This window comes from Mizuhopecten yessoensis, unplaced genomic scaffold (genome assembly GCF_002113885.1).
Source record: "Mizuhopecten yessoensis strain PY_sf001 unplaced genomic scaffold, ASM211388v2 scaffold10409, whole genome shotgun sequence".
Lineage (NCBI taxonomy): Eukaryota > Metazoa > Mollusca > Bivalvia > Pectinida > Pectinidae > Mizuhopecten > Mizuhopecten yessoensis.
In genome coordinates this window covers 602,242-617,945 of record NW_018408532.1, presented here as the reverse complement: position 1 = coordinate 617,945, position 15,704 = coordinate 602,242, and the positions used below count along the sequence as shown (strand labels likewise).

At 39.0% G+C, this 15,704-nt stretch overlaps 1 protein-coding gene across 2 annotated transcripts in view; it reads right to left on the bottom strand.

Annotated features, from left to right (window-relative positions):
- The window catches only part of LOC110460482 (5-hydroxytryptamine receptor 4-like), a 131,333-nt gene that overhangs the window by 89,791 nt on the left and 25,838 nt on the right, over positions 1 to 15,704 (bottom strand). The window contains exon 1 of one of the 2 annotated variants that reach the window (XM_021513419.1): positions 5,631 to 5,775. The exons of the other annotated variant lie outside the window; for it this stretch is intronic. The gene's annotated coding sequence lies outside the window, so the exon portion shown is untranslated. Of the gene's footprint in view, positions 1 to 5,630; positions 5,776 to 15,704 lie in introns of those variants that run through there. 2 annotated transcript variants of the gene reach the window in all.

Below are 15,704 nucleotides of genomic sequence, written 5' to 3'. Positions count from 1 at the left end.
TCTTTACCACATACCGACTAAGATATTTATTTTCTTACACAATCGATTGCATTTTGTAAACAAAACTTATCAGAAAAAGGTAGAATTGTGTTGAGCAATCCTTTCAAAATGGCGCCCAGTACATGTATTGTTGCCCTTGCAATACGGCGCCAATTTTTGATGCATATTTATTTCGTTGTTTGTGATACTACAATGTTATAACTACAAAATGTTATGTTAATTTTTTTTCTTTTGAATACCATATGTTCATACATGTGAAAAAGCATGTACATGTATAATATGATATTTAACGGGAAACCATTCAATATCATTATCATTTCATGATACTTCTTACGTAATTTCGGAAAGGTTTGAACCCGTCAATTTGCTTTTTATTACAATCATGAAGACCTTGTTGCGGGTTGTGATGGATCTGACCGTCTGACGACAGCATTTTATGGTGCCCGTCCAATCAATGGAGATATGACCATTATCATGCATACACCGCGAGATAGTCTAATGAGGCGTGTAGTGGAACTGATGTGTGGAAACCATATACTTCATAAATACAACACAATAGACATGGAAGAATAATGTACGTTCTAGATTACACGGGGTTCTTGAAGGGTGCGCAACACGGAATGTTTAATCAAAAGAATATATAGGTTTCCGCGTACACGTACAAATTCGGCTACGGGTTTATCATAATAGCTTGTATGTTGAGTTTTGAAATCTCGTCACCTCTGGTAAAACTCTCTTTACGCGAGAGTTAGACAGTTTATCGTGCGTTCTTTGAGGCAGATAAAGTATACCTTTTAAAACAAGCAAGTATTGCATTCAATGAAAATAAAAAGAAATGGGCGAGAATCATCTGGGACCATGTTGAAGCACTGCTCTAAATGTACATGAATGTGTAAGCGATATTATAGTTAAACATGCATTCTTTCAAGACCCCGGGTCTTAATCAATACCCCATCCCATTAGCACCCACATTGCTACCTAATCTATTTGCACTCGGTGACTTCAGAGTTCTACAAAATGGCGTCGGTCGTGTCACCCCCACCGGGATCATTTTACGTAATGCATTGTATCTGTGACACAAATAAGGTTAAAGGCGTGACATGGAGTGACCTTGACTGACCTCTGCCTACCCCAGATCGATATAGAGCCATCCCTAATAAGGTGCCTTCCTGATGACAGACAGATTTGAACCACGCTCCAATGCGTTCCTTTATCCTTTTTTTCTCCATTTAAATCAACGTACATACATGCAGATTATCTTATACTGTTGGGTCGGATTTATACGAACAGTCCGCCATGATTTTGTCTGCCAATAGTGCTACTCTGCATTACAAAGACTTCCCCTTTAAAAGTATGTACAATGTATAGTACACATTGCGTGTTGGGACAATAAGGTTCAGCATGAATCTGAGCCAGTATTGACGTGACTACCAACTGCAAAATAAATAATTAACAAAAATACAAATGTAATCATAACTGATTACAATTTTTTCCGTAAGTATTATTTTGAATTGTGTCGTCTCACTTAGCCTTTCTATCACGTGACATGTTTATGTAATTCCCTGTGTTTCTGCGTTGTCCTGATCTATACCGGAGTGGTCCTACACTGTCCTGATCTATCTATTTTAAGTCCTTCGTTGTCCCACGCCGTCGTGATTGACATATTTTAGATTTAAAGTTGTCCTATGTGGGCTTGATGTTAACTATTAGTCCTATGTATTGCAATTCTTTATAACAGCGATGCATTTTAACAAGATGGTTAAATAACTCTGATGATATTTATGATTTTTATGTAAATTATATCAATTAGAAATTGTTTGTTTCTTTTTCACAATGCTGGTCTCATTTTAAAGTTTACAACCCGCATATCACATGTATCAAATTTATTCACTTGCGGTTATCTTATATTTACGTCCCAGTTTATCACAGTACATGTATATGTACCAAGTTATACAGCTGTGCGCATCCTATGTTTGCGTCCCAGTATCATACAGTACATGTACCAATCTATGCAGCTGTGCTCATAACGTGTCTTAGTGCCAGTTTGTCACAGTACAAACGTATACAGCTGCTTTCATCATCTGTTTACTACCCAGTATATCAATGTACCGGCTAAATTGAGTTGCGAACATCGTATGGTTACTTCCCAGTATATCACAATACCAACTTCTACAGCTGCGTTGATCGTGTTTTTAGGTCCCTGTAAATATCAGTACCATTATTTACATATTTATCTCCCTAACGGCACGATATACAAATCAACGCCTTTTATTTATTTATTTGAATTAATATAATTACGTGTTTATGTTGAAAGACTTAACAACATCAAAGAACCCATACTGTGTGTCTGTATTACGATACAGGGCCCCCTGTTTTACCTAACTGTAACTACAGTGTATCATGTAATTGCCTCGTGCACCCTGCACGCGTGCGATCACACCAATATAGATAAACTGTGTTTATAAACAAGCCATTCAGAAGCGAACACAGGATCTCATCACTGCGATGTGATCAAGCTGTTTATATAGACCACGTGACGCAATATTACACTTTTACGTCCATACGAGAGTTGCTCGGTAATACTTTATGTTCTGTCACAGACAGGAGATAGTAAGTTGTCTGCTTGAGTAGGAGCCATCTTTTTACGATGACGCCATATTTTATCAATAATGGCGAAACGAACAGTATGTGTTATAACTCCAATTAGTCTCAGACACATCCAATAGCTCACCTTACAGTGTGACTCCTGGTGATAATGTTTATGATTTAGTTAATAGCTATTAATTAATTTTATCCAATAAATAACGTCATAGATATAAGGAAACCGCAAATTGTAAGCATCGCTCTAAATGTTAAGTATTCACAACTATTTGCGTTACCGAAATTTCTGTAGAGTGAGTGCAATCGCCATTCCTAAAACACCCTCACGTCATCTAAATGATTGTTTTCAGGATCATCTTTGTTATTATGTACGGCAGGAGGAGGGGTGTTAAAATGAAACTGATCCAACTGCGTTTATAAGCCTTATAATAAAGATACATGTACGTATATTTTCACCTCTATGTGTAAAAGCCATGATGTTATATAGTTAAGTTTCCAATTACATCAACATATTTTGTCTTTTTTGATATTCTCATACGAGAGGACGCGTTTTTTAAACCAGCAACGATGCATATACTGCATAAAGAGTTGATACAAATGGCACACATAACGGTATAGTCATCAAAAGAATCACGGGGAACAATGTCACTGAAACCACACGAAATAGTGTTAGAGAGACCCTTTATCTAGTCTTCAACGACACGCGATGGTTATCTCCAGCCTAGCTATAGCACGTCCACTCCCCTTCCCCCTAATCAAGTGGACAAACATCTATATATAATTAAGTAACCCTCGAGTGACCACAAGAGACATGATGTTTTCCAAGCGTTGTAATGACTACTTAATCACGATGCCAACAAAGAGATAGTCATTACCAAACAGACCATCTTTAACTGACTAGGTGGAGATGTATATATTGACACAGATGATCTGAATCACTGAGACGTTTGAAGACAGTGACCGTTCTGGAAGAGTATTACAGACAATATATATATATATAGCGTCATCGTGGTTATCTCGTTTGTCCCTATCACAGATAATGAGGCCGACTGCCTCCTCCTCCTCCTCCTCCTCCTCCTCCTCCTCCTCCTNCTAGATACATTAAATTGTACACGTTCGCTGTATGTATATTAGTTTTTTTCGACAATTGCAAGAACCCGGTAATGTAGATAAAGATACTTGTGTCCAGTGTATATCAGATAATGTTTATCTTTACTTACGTAATGTGTTGCCATACACACTATCTGAAGTTATACTCAAGCAGTAACCTATATGATTATATCATAACGGAAGAGGAGGCGAAGTAGGGTTTTAATGGAAGAGTGTGTGCTTGCCATAATAGTAGAAGATAACAAGGATCAGGTACATATTGGGAGCAATCAAGAACTGACGATTTTCCCTACCGACGTCCGTAGTCTAACTATTCAATATTACCAACCCATCTCCTACTTTTTGTTCATATCCTTAAACAGTTTTACCAGTTTCATCTCTTGCTTCCACTGATCATACATGTATTCATCCAGTATTTCAATCAGATCGCCTAATTCATGTCTCCATCTTTACCTACTACCTATATAATACCTTCCCATTCCTTACATGTATTTCACGTCCCTAGACTTCCCCAATAACTGCACAGCATCGGCAGGAGATCCCTTCATACTTCCGGCTTGTGATTTACACTAACAGATATGAGAATAGTGGTCCCTAGAAGTATTCTTTTTTTTACCTTTTAGTCTTTGGAAAGATTATTTCCCGGTTACGGATATTTCTTACTTTTCCATTTTTGATTTATTAGTTTGTACCTTATCGGGATTGACCAGGACTGGTTTGTTTTTTAAAGCTTTTTGACGATTTAAAGTTTAAAACTCTAAGTTAGCATATATACCCGACATAATTATTTATAACACATAAAAAAGAATTGAAGATAGGTAAGGTACAATTTCGTTTTAGACACATGAATCTCTGATTTAATTGAGGATATCTTCAATTAAATTGAAGACTCAAATTGGACGAATTGAACCTGTCTTCCATTGAATTAAAAATATCTTCAATTCAATTACAGATATCTTCAATACAATAACAGATGTCTTCAATACAATTACAGATGTCTTCAAATAAATTGAAGATATTTTAAGTTTAGTCACAGATATCTTGAATTTGTTTGAAGATATCTAGTATTTATACTGTAATGTGTAATATGAATATATAGGGGTCACGGTTGTTAACTTTGGTCATTGGACTGTCACTGACCTATGTCCTGAGTGCTCATAAGTGGACTGATAAGTCACATACTTGTACGTGTATACGCATTACTTACACAACACTACTGCGGACGAGCACACTACATTATATGCATGCAGGTAGTCTTGTAGTTCACTTATAGTGTCATAATCAAATTTTTAAATTTTCAGAGCTAAGAAACACACCATGTATCTAATACATGTATTGCGGCAAAATTGTCATCACTACAACGTGCACATCACGACTACCTTTTAGGAGTTTGACGAGTTAAAACACACGGGTTCTTCAGTGTAATACCATATGGAATCTGTATCAAGGTGGGATTGTGTTATTATGTTTCAGTGAAAATGTCTTCTATGTGGTATATACAGTAGATGATAAATGGCTGTCATGACTATTAACACAAATAGCCTGAAAAAAGGACCCCTGTCCGGATACAAAGCTTGTAAAGATATTGCCCTTTTCATAATAAGCGGAATTTTAGGAGTTGGTCAATTATTGAGTTCGGAAGTAGGATGTCACTACAAATCATCGAAATTTTGCTTTACCCTGAAGATGGTACATTGTAACAACACCAAACAGGTTAATTCTATATCAATAAAATAAACACCAATCGAATGGTTTGGAAGACGATATAGTCTCGATAAAGACTATATGTCCCAAGGTTTAGACATAACAGATTAATACAAGAAAGGTAATCTACCTAAGATAGAGTGCACGAGGAACTATTCATTGATACACACATTACACCTGCTTAAGTACTACCTGTAGTAAATAAAACAGCTTACCTGTGTGGTATAGGTACTGCCACCGTGGGTACTCGTTAATCAGTACACTCAGCCTAGCTATCCAGCCTCGGACGACTGGTCACGGTCGCCGAGGATCTCTGGGGAGAGATGCAGAGGGGAATTTACTCCAATTTGTCGGTAGTTAGAATGACAGGAGTCGACACATGTGAAGACAAACCACGTACCGTAGTACAGTACTTAGACCCCCTAGTTAGGGTATATATGTGACACAGTGCTGTCGTACCTGTCGCCGTAATACACTAACAAATACTAGTTTAACTAAGACAATACGGAAGTGTTGGAGTGTATCGGCAGACTGTCATTGTTATACCAGCTGATCAATACATGTACTGTACCTATACCTATCTCCATGTGTATGTATATATATAAATACGTGTATATCATAGACTGCAATGTACGCAACGCAAACGTAAAGCAGCGTGTCACGCGCACGCCTTGCACAAAACATTTACCTAAAACCGTCAAACACCAGAAATTACTTTTGGAATTCGACGTTATTTAACACACACAAAAGTTACTTCTTAAAATTTTAATGTTCGTTTATTCCAATTTTAAATGCAAGTTGACAAGTCTTTAAATATCCTCGTAAATCTAATACAGAGCTACTTGTTAAGTCTATTGTATAATAAACGTATACTTCGGACATCCTCTAATAAACAAATGGTTCATTTGTTGGCTGTTATTCAAGTATGAATGCAGTGGTACATGTATACATGTGAGAACAGTGTATTGCATTTCGAATATGCATGCACTGATTTAAGACGACAATTACAATCTGACAGTAACGGCTCTGGTAATGTTGATAAAAGATGTTAATATGTTCTATATTTCCTGATAGTATCTTTACTGAAAACAATTATTTTGTAGCAATTAAGATGATAATTGCTTTAGAGAGTTCACATGACTCAATCTGAACTTTTTAAACTGTAGATAAAGGTTGTGCTCCATATTTAGCATCAATCAAATATTTAACCTATTTTCGTTTCCAGTTTTAGTATGCGTGGGTATATCATCGATATCATCGATATCGTCAACCATATGCCTTGTACATAAAACAACCAGAGAGATAGGAATGTGAAACAATCAAGAAATATCATTTTTCCTGACATTTTCTATAAATATACATTGTATAGTGGGAAAAAATGAAAAAGCTCATATCCCGAAGTGTTTAAATAATCGTAAATATCTATTTTTGTAATGTTTCTGTACCTGCGTGGTCTGTGTTTACCTACTGGTTAAAAACAATGGTTGATTACATAGAAATAAAGAACTCATTTACACAAGTCACACTCCACTTTCAGCTGCAAAATAATGTTAATATGATTATATAAAGGAATATCATGATGAAAGAATTGGTTAGATGTGTGCTTTCAGGACTAACCACGTGGTCCTCTGAGACCTCATTGTGTTGATGGGGCGTTAACACATCAATTAGACAAAAACTAAATCTGGCATCCCTTTATGATTAAGTTGCTAGTGATTAGGTTCTAAACTTCAAACAGAAGATATGAAAAGAAACCTTTATATACCATTGTACGAATACACAATGAGCAATCCTAACTTATCACATAGTTTATTATCCAAAGATCTAAAGCTGTCAAACTGCCGTGACGTCACACTAAAATAAACTGTCGAACAAACGCATTTCAAGTTTTCTGATTTTCTGGTTTTCATATTCAATGGTTTTAAATTCGATGCTTATGTTTTTTCATCAGTAAAATAGAACTTTTAATAATTCTAATTTCAGTGAAAAGGAATACCTTTATGTTAAAAATAATTCCGGATATTTCATTGGTAAAAGTAATAAATCACCCTTATTTCACATATGCAATTTTCGCACACCGTACATGTCTAGCAGTCGGCTACGACCCAGTACATATCATCAGGAATATCAATTCAGAGGAAAAACTAATAGCATAAGCTTGGCTACCAAACTCCAAAATCCAATTGATAATTCATAGATTCATGTCTGCTCTAAGTTGAGATCACTCTTTGAATCTGGTCTGGAACGTTCCGTCTCAGACGCATGACTATTATGACAGCTTGAAATAACAAAGGGAAAGGGAAGAAGAAAACATTTGATATCAGATTCAGAAGGTCTTGTTCACTGGTTCCCGAATTAAATATTAATAGAATTATTAGTAAACGACCATCTGTTATTTAAAAGGAAAGTCTTAGGTGCACTTAACCCGGTTCGTTATGAAATACATAGGGTATACTGTACAAACAATCCGATATATTGTACAAAGCCGGTACGCTGTGCAATAAATCTGGTAAATTGTACAACAATTCTGGTACTTAATACGAACGAAGTTGATGCACTGTACAAAAAAATCTAGTACATCGTACACTTAATCCGATACATTGTACAAAAAATAGGGTACACTCGTACATTGTTCAATAAATCTGGTACATTTTATAATAAATGTGTTACATTGTACGAAAATCCAGTACATATACACTAAACTCGATACATCATACACCAATTCTGTTACGTTGAACAATGAGCCAAATGCCTTATACGAAAAATTTCTGGTCCATTGTACAAAAAAATTGAATCAAATGTCTAATTTTTTTTTTTACGTTGTCCAATATATTTTGTGCGGCGTTCAATAAATCTTGTTACATAGTAAATCAAATCCGAGACACTGCACACAAAATCCTACACACTATACAATCAATCTGCCACAATTTATAATGAATTGGATACATAGTTCAATAAATCTAGATGCTTTTTTTGAAAAATCTGCTACATTTTGTCATTCATTTCTCCTGACGCTAATGCGTTACACATCAAGTTATTTCCAGCGTAGGTTAAAGATGAAAAGACTTTGTTTTTCTGTGTGACAGTTCATGCACTGACGTCAGCTCTGTGGAATGGGATATGTCGAGGAGGTCGATGACTTTCGGTTTAAAAGAAATCTCTAATAGGCCAAGTTGTCATAACAATTCACCATTTCCATCTATTTTACCACTAACAATAGTTTGGTCAGGGTTAGGGAAACGATTTGTGTGCATCTAGTACAAGCATATTGAAACGAGAATGATGACTTTGTTTCCACATTGTTGATAACGTATCTATTCAGTAATATGTTTGGCAAAATGAATCTACAGTTGTAGCATAACTGAAAAGCATTGATTAGTTTTTGCTATGAAAATGTTTACCCATGACTTTGATAAAGACGTCAACAATACGACGTATGTATACGCCCCTATTTCTGTGTCAAATCGTTTTTTAGATTTTGTTAAAACTCTTGTTCAAGTTGTTTTTGGTAATGAATGACGATAATTCTTCGTTAGCATATACAAAACACTTGTTGGATTTATTAAACATTTACTTACGGTACAAAAAACTTGTACATTCAAGATTCAAGATTCTTTATTTAACGTCGCATATACATGTAACATAATTACAATAGCACTGTAGTGCTTTTCTTGCGACAAAAAAATTAACAAGGATCACAGTACTTATGAATAAATATAAAAACAGGACAACAATTCAAATTAGATATGCTAAAATTATACAGTAGAGCATATGATATCACACTTGTATGTCACACAAGTGTTACGAAAGACAAGTTAAGACACTATACTAGTGTAATGTACATATATGCTAATGTAGCAAAGTGTAAAAATTTACAGGATATACACTAATATAGTGTGAATTAAAAAGAGACAATAATAGAAACAGAGCTATAATTATGATATTGTAAAAAAGTAATGATCTTTTAAATAATGGAGCTCAAATCTAAAATAAATATCAATTATATAATAAGTATATTACTGAAGTATATTAAATTAAATAACACAAGCAGCAGTGAAATTAAATAGTTGTAGTATAAAACATGATGTAGGTAGATTCCAAAGGGGGACAACTCACACTATATGGTGTGTGCAGATAGCACATGAGCAGACATTTTTGTTCCAGGTGCGGAGCAGCCCACGAAACGACTTATAGTTTTCAGCTAATCGAAGTTCATTGGTAGGCTGTTCCACATCTGGGAAGCAGCAAATCGGAAAGATCTCTTACCATATGTGGAGGTGTTTACCTTTGGAATCTCTACCAGGTTATCTTGTCTAAGATTGTAAAAAAACTTCTTTCCTCTCAACAAGATTTTGTAAAATTGATGGAAAAATTTCATTTAAAATTCTAAAAACCTCAGAGGCCATATCTTTCATACGTTTTACATGTAAACAAATCAAGTTTGTGTTTTCTAAGAATATCAACGACTGGGGAAACAATCATTATCAATAAAACGAAGTGCTCGTTCCTGGACTTTTTCCATTTTTCGAGTATTTGTCGATGTACAAAAGTGCCAGGCAAGTGGACAATAGTTAAAATTTGATAGAATAAAAGACTTAAAAATGGTAATTTTTCATTTCTTTATAAGATTGTTTCCCAGTCATTTTAAAACAGCAAGTTGTTTAGCAGCATTTCTGCAAAGGCGAGATATATGTACATCAAATTTAAGAAGAAAGTCAATATCCACACCTAACAGTTTCACACTGTCTTCACACATAATCTGAAGGCTTTCAATATTAAAAGTTTTGATAGTGTTACTATTCTTTTTGCCAAAACATATTGCCTGAAATTTCGCTGGATTGGCCTTCATACCCTTAAAATCAAACCATTCTATTAGAACTTTGCTCTCTTTTTCTAAACAATCTTTCAAATATATATAATTGTCACAAATCTTAGAGAGCGTGTTATCATCTGCGTAATTGTATAAAATACATTTGTCTACAAAGGTAAAAATATTATTCATAAAAATATTAAAAATTAGAGGTCCTACAATAGAACCCTGGGGACCCCCGTTTTTACATCAGTCCATTTGCTTGTCTATGGCCCCAGTCTGACCTGCTGTTTTCTGCCACTCAGGTAGCTGCTGATGAAGCCAATAGATGACTTACCCAGTCCATAACCTTGCAGCTTCCCGAGTAGCAGATTATGAGGAATGCAGTCAAATGCCTTGGACAGGTCCATCAGGATGGCTCCAACATGCTGATGGTTGTCCAAGGCCTGCCTCCAGTCCTCAAGAGCTCGCAGCAGGACAGACTGGCACCCGTAACCGCTCCTGAAAGCTGCCAAGAAGAGACTAAAATTGGCTTAAAATATTCACTCAGTTGGTTATGAACAAGTTTTTCAAAAAAAATTGACAAAGAGGGTAAAATACTAACAGGCCTGAAGTTACTCACATAAGATTGTTTTTCTTAAAAATTGGTAAAACCTGTGCCCTTTTCAGAATATCAGGGAAATGGGAAACAGTATGTATGTAGCTTTTTCATTAAGAAGAGTTGTTCGTTGCAATGCACACTGAAAAAAAACTTTTCTTTTTAAACTGCATTTTACGCCGGCGTTAATTAACTGTATCTATAACAGTCTATTTTCCACGATTGATGATGTGTTTCTTCGGGATAAACAAATTTCACGCATATTGGAGGTTCGTTTTTTGTACGTTTGTTATACTTGTAAGTGATGAGAAAAACCCGTTCTTTTCGGAGTAATGATCTTTATCATGAGTAAGCCTCGATAAGTGGGCGTTTCCCCATCTTTCAATAACTTCATTAACTGTGTTCGGGAGGTCTATATTTAGATATAAAGTGCGGACGGAAACAGAAAGCTGCCTATTGCAAACAAATTAAAGATATTGAAAAAGCGAAATTACGTTTCAGCACACTATTAAAGCTGGATCACTCCGAGTTATCTTGTTATGTGTCACTTTGACATTATAACACACATTTTCAAGAGTTTTAAGAGTCTTACAGTTTATGTTATTAATAGACACACCAGTAAACAGCAGACATTTCGGTCGAGCGAGGTCCGTCAAGTACAATTTATCTGGTACAGGTAGGTTTAAGGTCAGTATGGTCTACTCTGCAGGTCGTGCCCTCTACTTCTTTGGCTCACCTATCCGAAGAGTAAGTGAGCTTATGCCATTGCGTAGCGTCCGTCGTCCGTTCGTCAACTTTTCCTTTAAAAATTGAGCAAAGGGCACTCAATTTTGTATAAACGGTGGGTGTGGCCCCCCTGGGGGCAGAGGAGCAGGGTCCAATAGGGGAAATAGAGGTAAACCTTAAAAATCCTTCTTCTATCATAAGGATTCAGAGAGATCATCCCAATTTGGTCTGGAGCATCCTTGGACAAAAGGGACTCAATTTTGTACAAACAGTGAGTATGGCCCCTAGGGGCAGAGGAGCGGGACCTAATAGGGGAAATAGAGATAAAACCTTTAAAATCCTTTTTCTACCAAAGGGATTAAAGGATTTTATCCTAGTTGGTCTGGAGCATCCTTGGGGAAAAGAGACTCAATTTGGTATAAACAGTGAGTGTGGGCCCCCAGGGGGCAGAGGGACGGGGTCCAATAGGGGATACATTGAAAATTCTTAGAAAATACTATTCTTCTATAAGAATTGCAGGATGTTGTCTAAATTTGGTATGAAGCACCTTGGGTAAAGTGGAACCAACTTGTATAAACGGTTGGTCTTACCCTCCTGGGACCTGAGGGGTGTGGTCCAATAGGGGTAATTTAACAAATTCTTTAAAATTCTTCTTCTTCTGTAGGAATGACAGGATTTTGACTAAGTTTGGTATGAAGCACCCTTGGATAAAGGGGAACCATTTTTTTATAAACGGTTAGTCTTACCCCTCTTGGGGCAGAGAGGCGGGGTCAAATAGGAATATAGAGGAATAGCTTTAATATCCTCCTTCTTCCATTGGGATGAAGGTACTTTGAACAGTATAGCATTCTATGGGAAAGGAAAATTAATTTTGTATAAATGGTGGGTCTGACCCCCCTGGAGGCAGAGGGGCGGGGGACCAATAGGGGAAACATAGCAAATTCTTCAAAATCCTTCTTCTTCTGTAGGAATGACAGGATTTTGTCCAATTGCATATAAACATAATCCTTGAATAACCATGTAACATATGTACACTACCAGCAACATCTGGTTATTTCAACTTCAATACTGCTAACATTTCCAGGTGAGCGATACAGGCCCTCTGGACCTATTGTTTACATTTTTTCCGAGTGCATTGCTTAAGTATATTTCTTGTAAGACGTTCGCCCAACTAAGAAAGGTAGTGATTTCTGTCCCCTGGACAGAATACACCAAAGTCAATAAAATGGTAGTTATAATTTTCTTCTAAACGTTCAGCATTTTGGCTAATTGCAGCAACTGGATAACCCGTTTTCAGTATAATGTTAAAGGATGAGATACCTTGTTTGGTGTTTTCGGCATGGAATTTCTGTTAGGAAGCACTATTAAGTCGGCATCAGATCTATGCTATTGCAAGGTGACAAATACACCAGCATACCTTCTCCATAACCATAAACATACACACATACACTGCACTCGTGGAGGACCGTGTTTAAATTACCATATGAATCAAAAGGCCTTTAAACCCAATAAAACCAAACCAATAAATATGATCTCAAACTTTTTGTTAGTTTCATATATAATGTACAAGTAAGTGTCGTTCGAAATCGGATCTATGTCAGTGTAGGGATCGCTACAGTAACAATCGGGGCCATGTCAGTGTAGGGGTCGCTACAGTAACAATCGGGGCCATGTCAGTGTAGGGATCGTCACAGTAACAATCGGGGCCATGTCAGTGTAGGGATTGCTACAGTAACAATCGGGGCCATGTCAGTGTAGGGATCGCCACAGTAACAATCGGGGCCATGTCAGTGTAGGGATCGCTACAGTTACAATCGGGGCCATGACAGTATAGGGATCGCTACAGTACCAATCGGTGCCATGTCAGTGAAGGGATTGCTACAGTACCAATCGGGGCCATGTCAGTGTAGGGATCACCACAGTAACAATCAGGGCCATGTCAGTGTAGGGATCGCCAGAGTACCAATCGGGGCCATGTCAGTGCAGGGATCGCCACAGTAACAATCGGGGCCATGCCAGTGTAGGGATCGCTACAGTAACAATTGGGGCCATGTCAGTGTAGGGATCGCCACAGTACAAATCGGGGCCATGTCCGTGGAGGTATCGCTACAGTACCAATCGGGGCCAGGTCAGTGTAGGGATCGCCACAGTAACTATCGGGGCCATGTCAGTGTAGGGATTGCGACAGTACCAATCGGGGCCATGTCAGAGTAGGGATCGCCACAGTAACAATCGGTGCCATGTCAGTGTAGGGATCGCTACACTGACATGGCCCCGATTGGTACTCTGGCGATCCCTACACTGACATGGCACCGATTGGTACTGTAGCTATCCCTATACTGTCATGGCCCCGATTGTAACTGTAGCGATCCCTACACTGACATAGATCCGATTTCGAACGACACTTACTTGTACATTATATATGATTGTTACTGTGGCGATCCCTACACTGATATGGCCCCGATTGGTACTGTGGCAATCCCTACACTGACATGGCCCCGATCCCTACACTGACATGGCCCCGATAGTTACTGTGGCGATCCCTACACTGACATTGCCCCGATTGTTCCTGTGGCGCTCCCTACCCTGACATGGCCCCGATTGGTACTGTAGTGATCCCTACACTGACATGGCCCCGATCGTTACTCTGGCGATCCCTACACTGACATGGCCCAGATAGGTAGTGTAGCAATCCCTTCACTGACATGGCGCCGATTGGTACTGTAGCGAGCCCTACACTGACATGGCCCCGATTGTTCCTGTGGCGATCCCTACACTGACATGGCCCCGGTTGGTACTGTAGCAATCCCTACAGTGACATGGCCCCGATTGTTACTGTGACGATCCCTACACTGACATGGCCCCGGTTGGTACTGTAGCAATCCCTACAGTGACATGGCCCCGATTGTAACTGTGGCGATCCCTACACTGACATAGCCCCGATTGGTACTGTAGCAATCCCTTCGCTGACATGGCACAGATTGGTACTGTAGCGATCCCTATACTGACATGGCCCCGATTGTTACTGTTTTGATCCCTACCCTGACATGGCCCCGATTGTTACTGTAGCGATCCCTACACTGACATTGCCCCGATTGTTCCTGTGGCGCTCCCTACCCTGACATGGCCCCGATTGTAACTGTAGCGATCCCTACGCTGACATGGCCCCGATTGGTACTGTGGCGATCCCTACACTGACATAGCCCCGATTGGTACTGTAGCAATCCCTACAGTGACATGACCCCGATTGTAACTGTGGCGATCCCTACACTGACATTGCCCCGATTGTTACTGTGGCGATCCCTTCCCTGACATGGCCCCGATTGGTACTGTAGTGATCCCTACACTGACATGGCCCCGATAGTTACTGTGGCGATCCCTACACTGATATGGCCCCGATTGGTACTGTGGCAATCCCTACACTGACATGGCCCCGATTGCTTCTGTAGCGATCCCTACACTGACATGTCCCCGATTGTTACTCTGGCGATCCCTACACTGACATGGCACCGATTGTTACTGTGGCGATCCCTACTCTGACATGGCCCCGATTGGTACTGTAGTGATCCCTACACTGACATGGCCCCGATCGTTACTCTGGCGATCCCTACACTGACATGGCACCGATTGTTACTGTGGCGATCCCTAACCTGACATGGCCCCGATTGTTACTGTAGCAATCCCTACACTGACAAGGCCCCGATTGTTACTGTGGCGATCACTACACTGACATGGCCCCGATTGGTGCGGTAGCGATCCCTACACTGACATGGCCCCGGTTGGTACTGTAGCGATCCCTACACTGACATTGCCCCGATTGTTACTGTGGCGATCCCTGCACTGACATGGCCCCGATTGGTACTCTAGCGATCCCTACACTGACATGGCCCAGATAGGTAGTGTAGCAATCCCTTCACTGACATGGCACCGATTGGTACTGTAGCTATCCCTATACTGTCATGGCCCCGATTGTAACTGTAGCGATCCCTACACTGACATAGATCCGATTTCGAACGACACTTACTTGTACATTATATATGATTGTTACTGTGGCGATCCCTACAGTGACATGGCCCCGATTGTAACTGTGGCGATCCCTACACTGACATGGCCCTGATTGGTACTGTAGCGATCCCTACACTGACATTGCCCCGA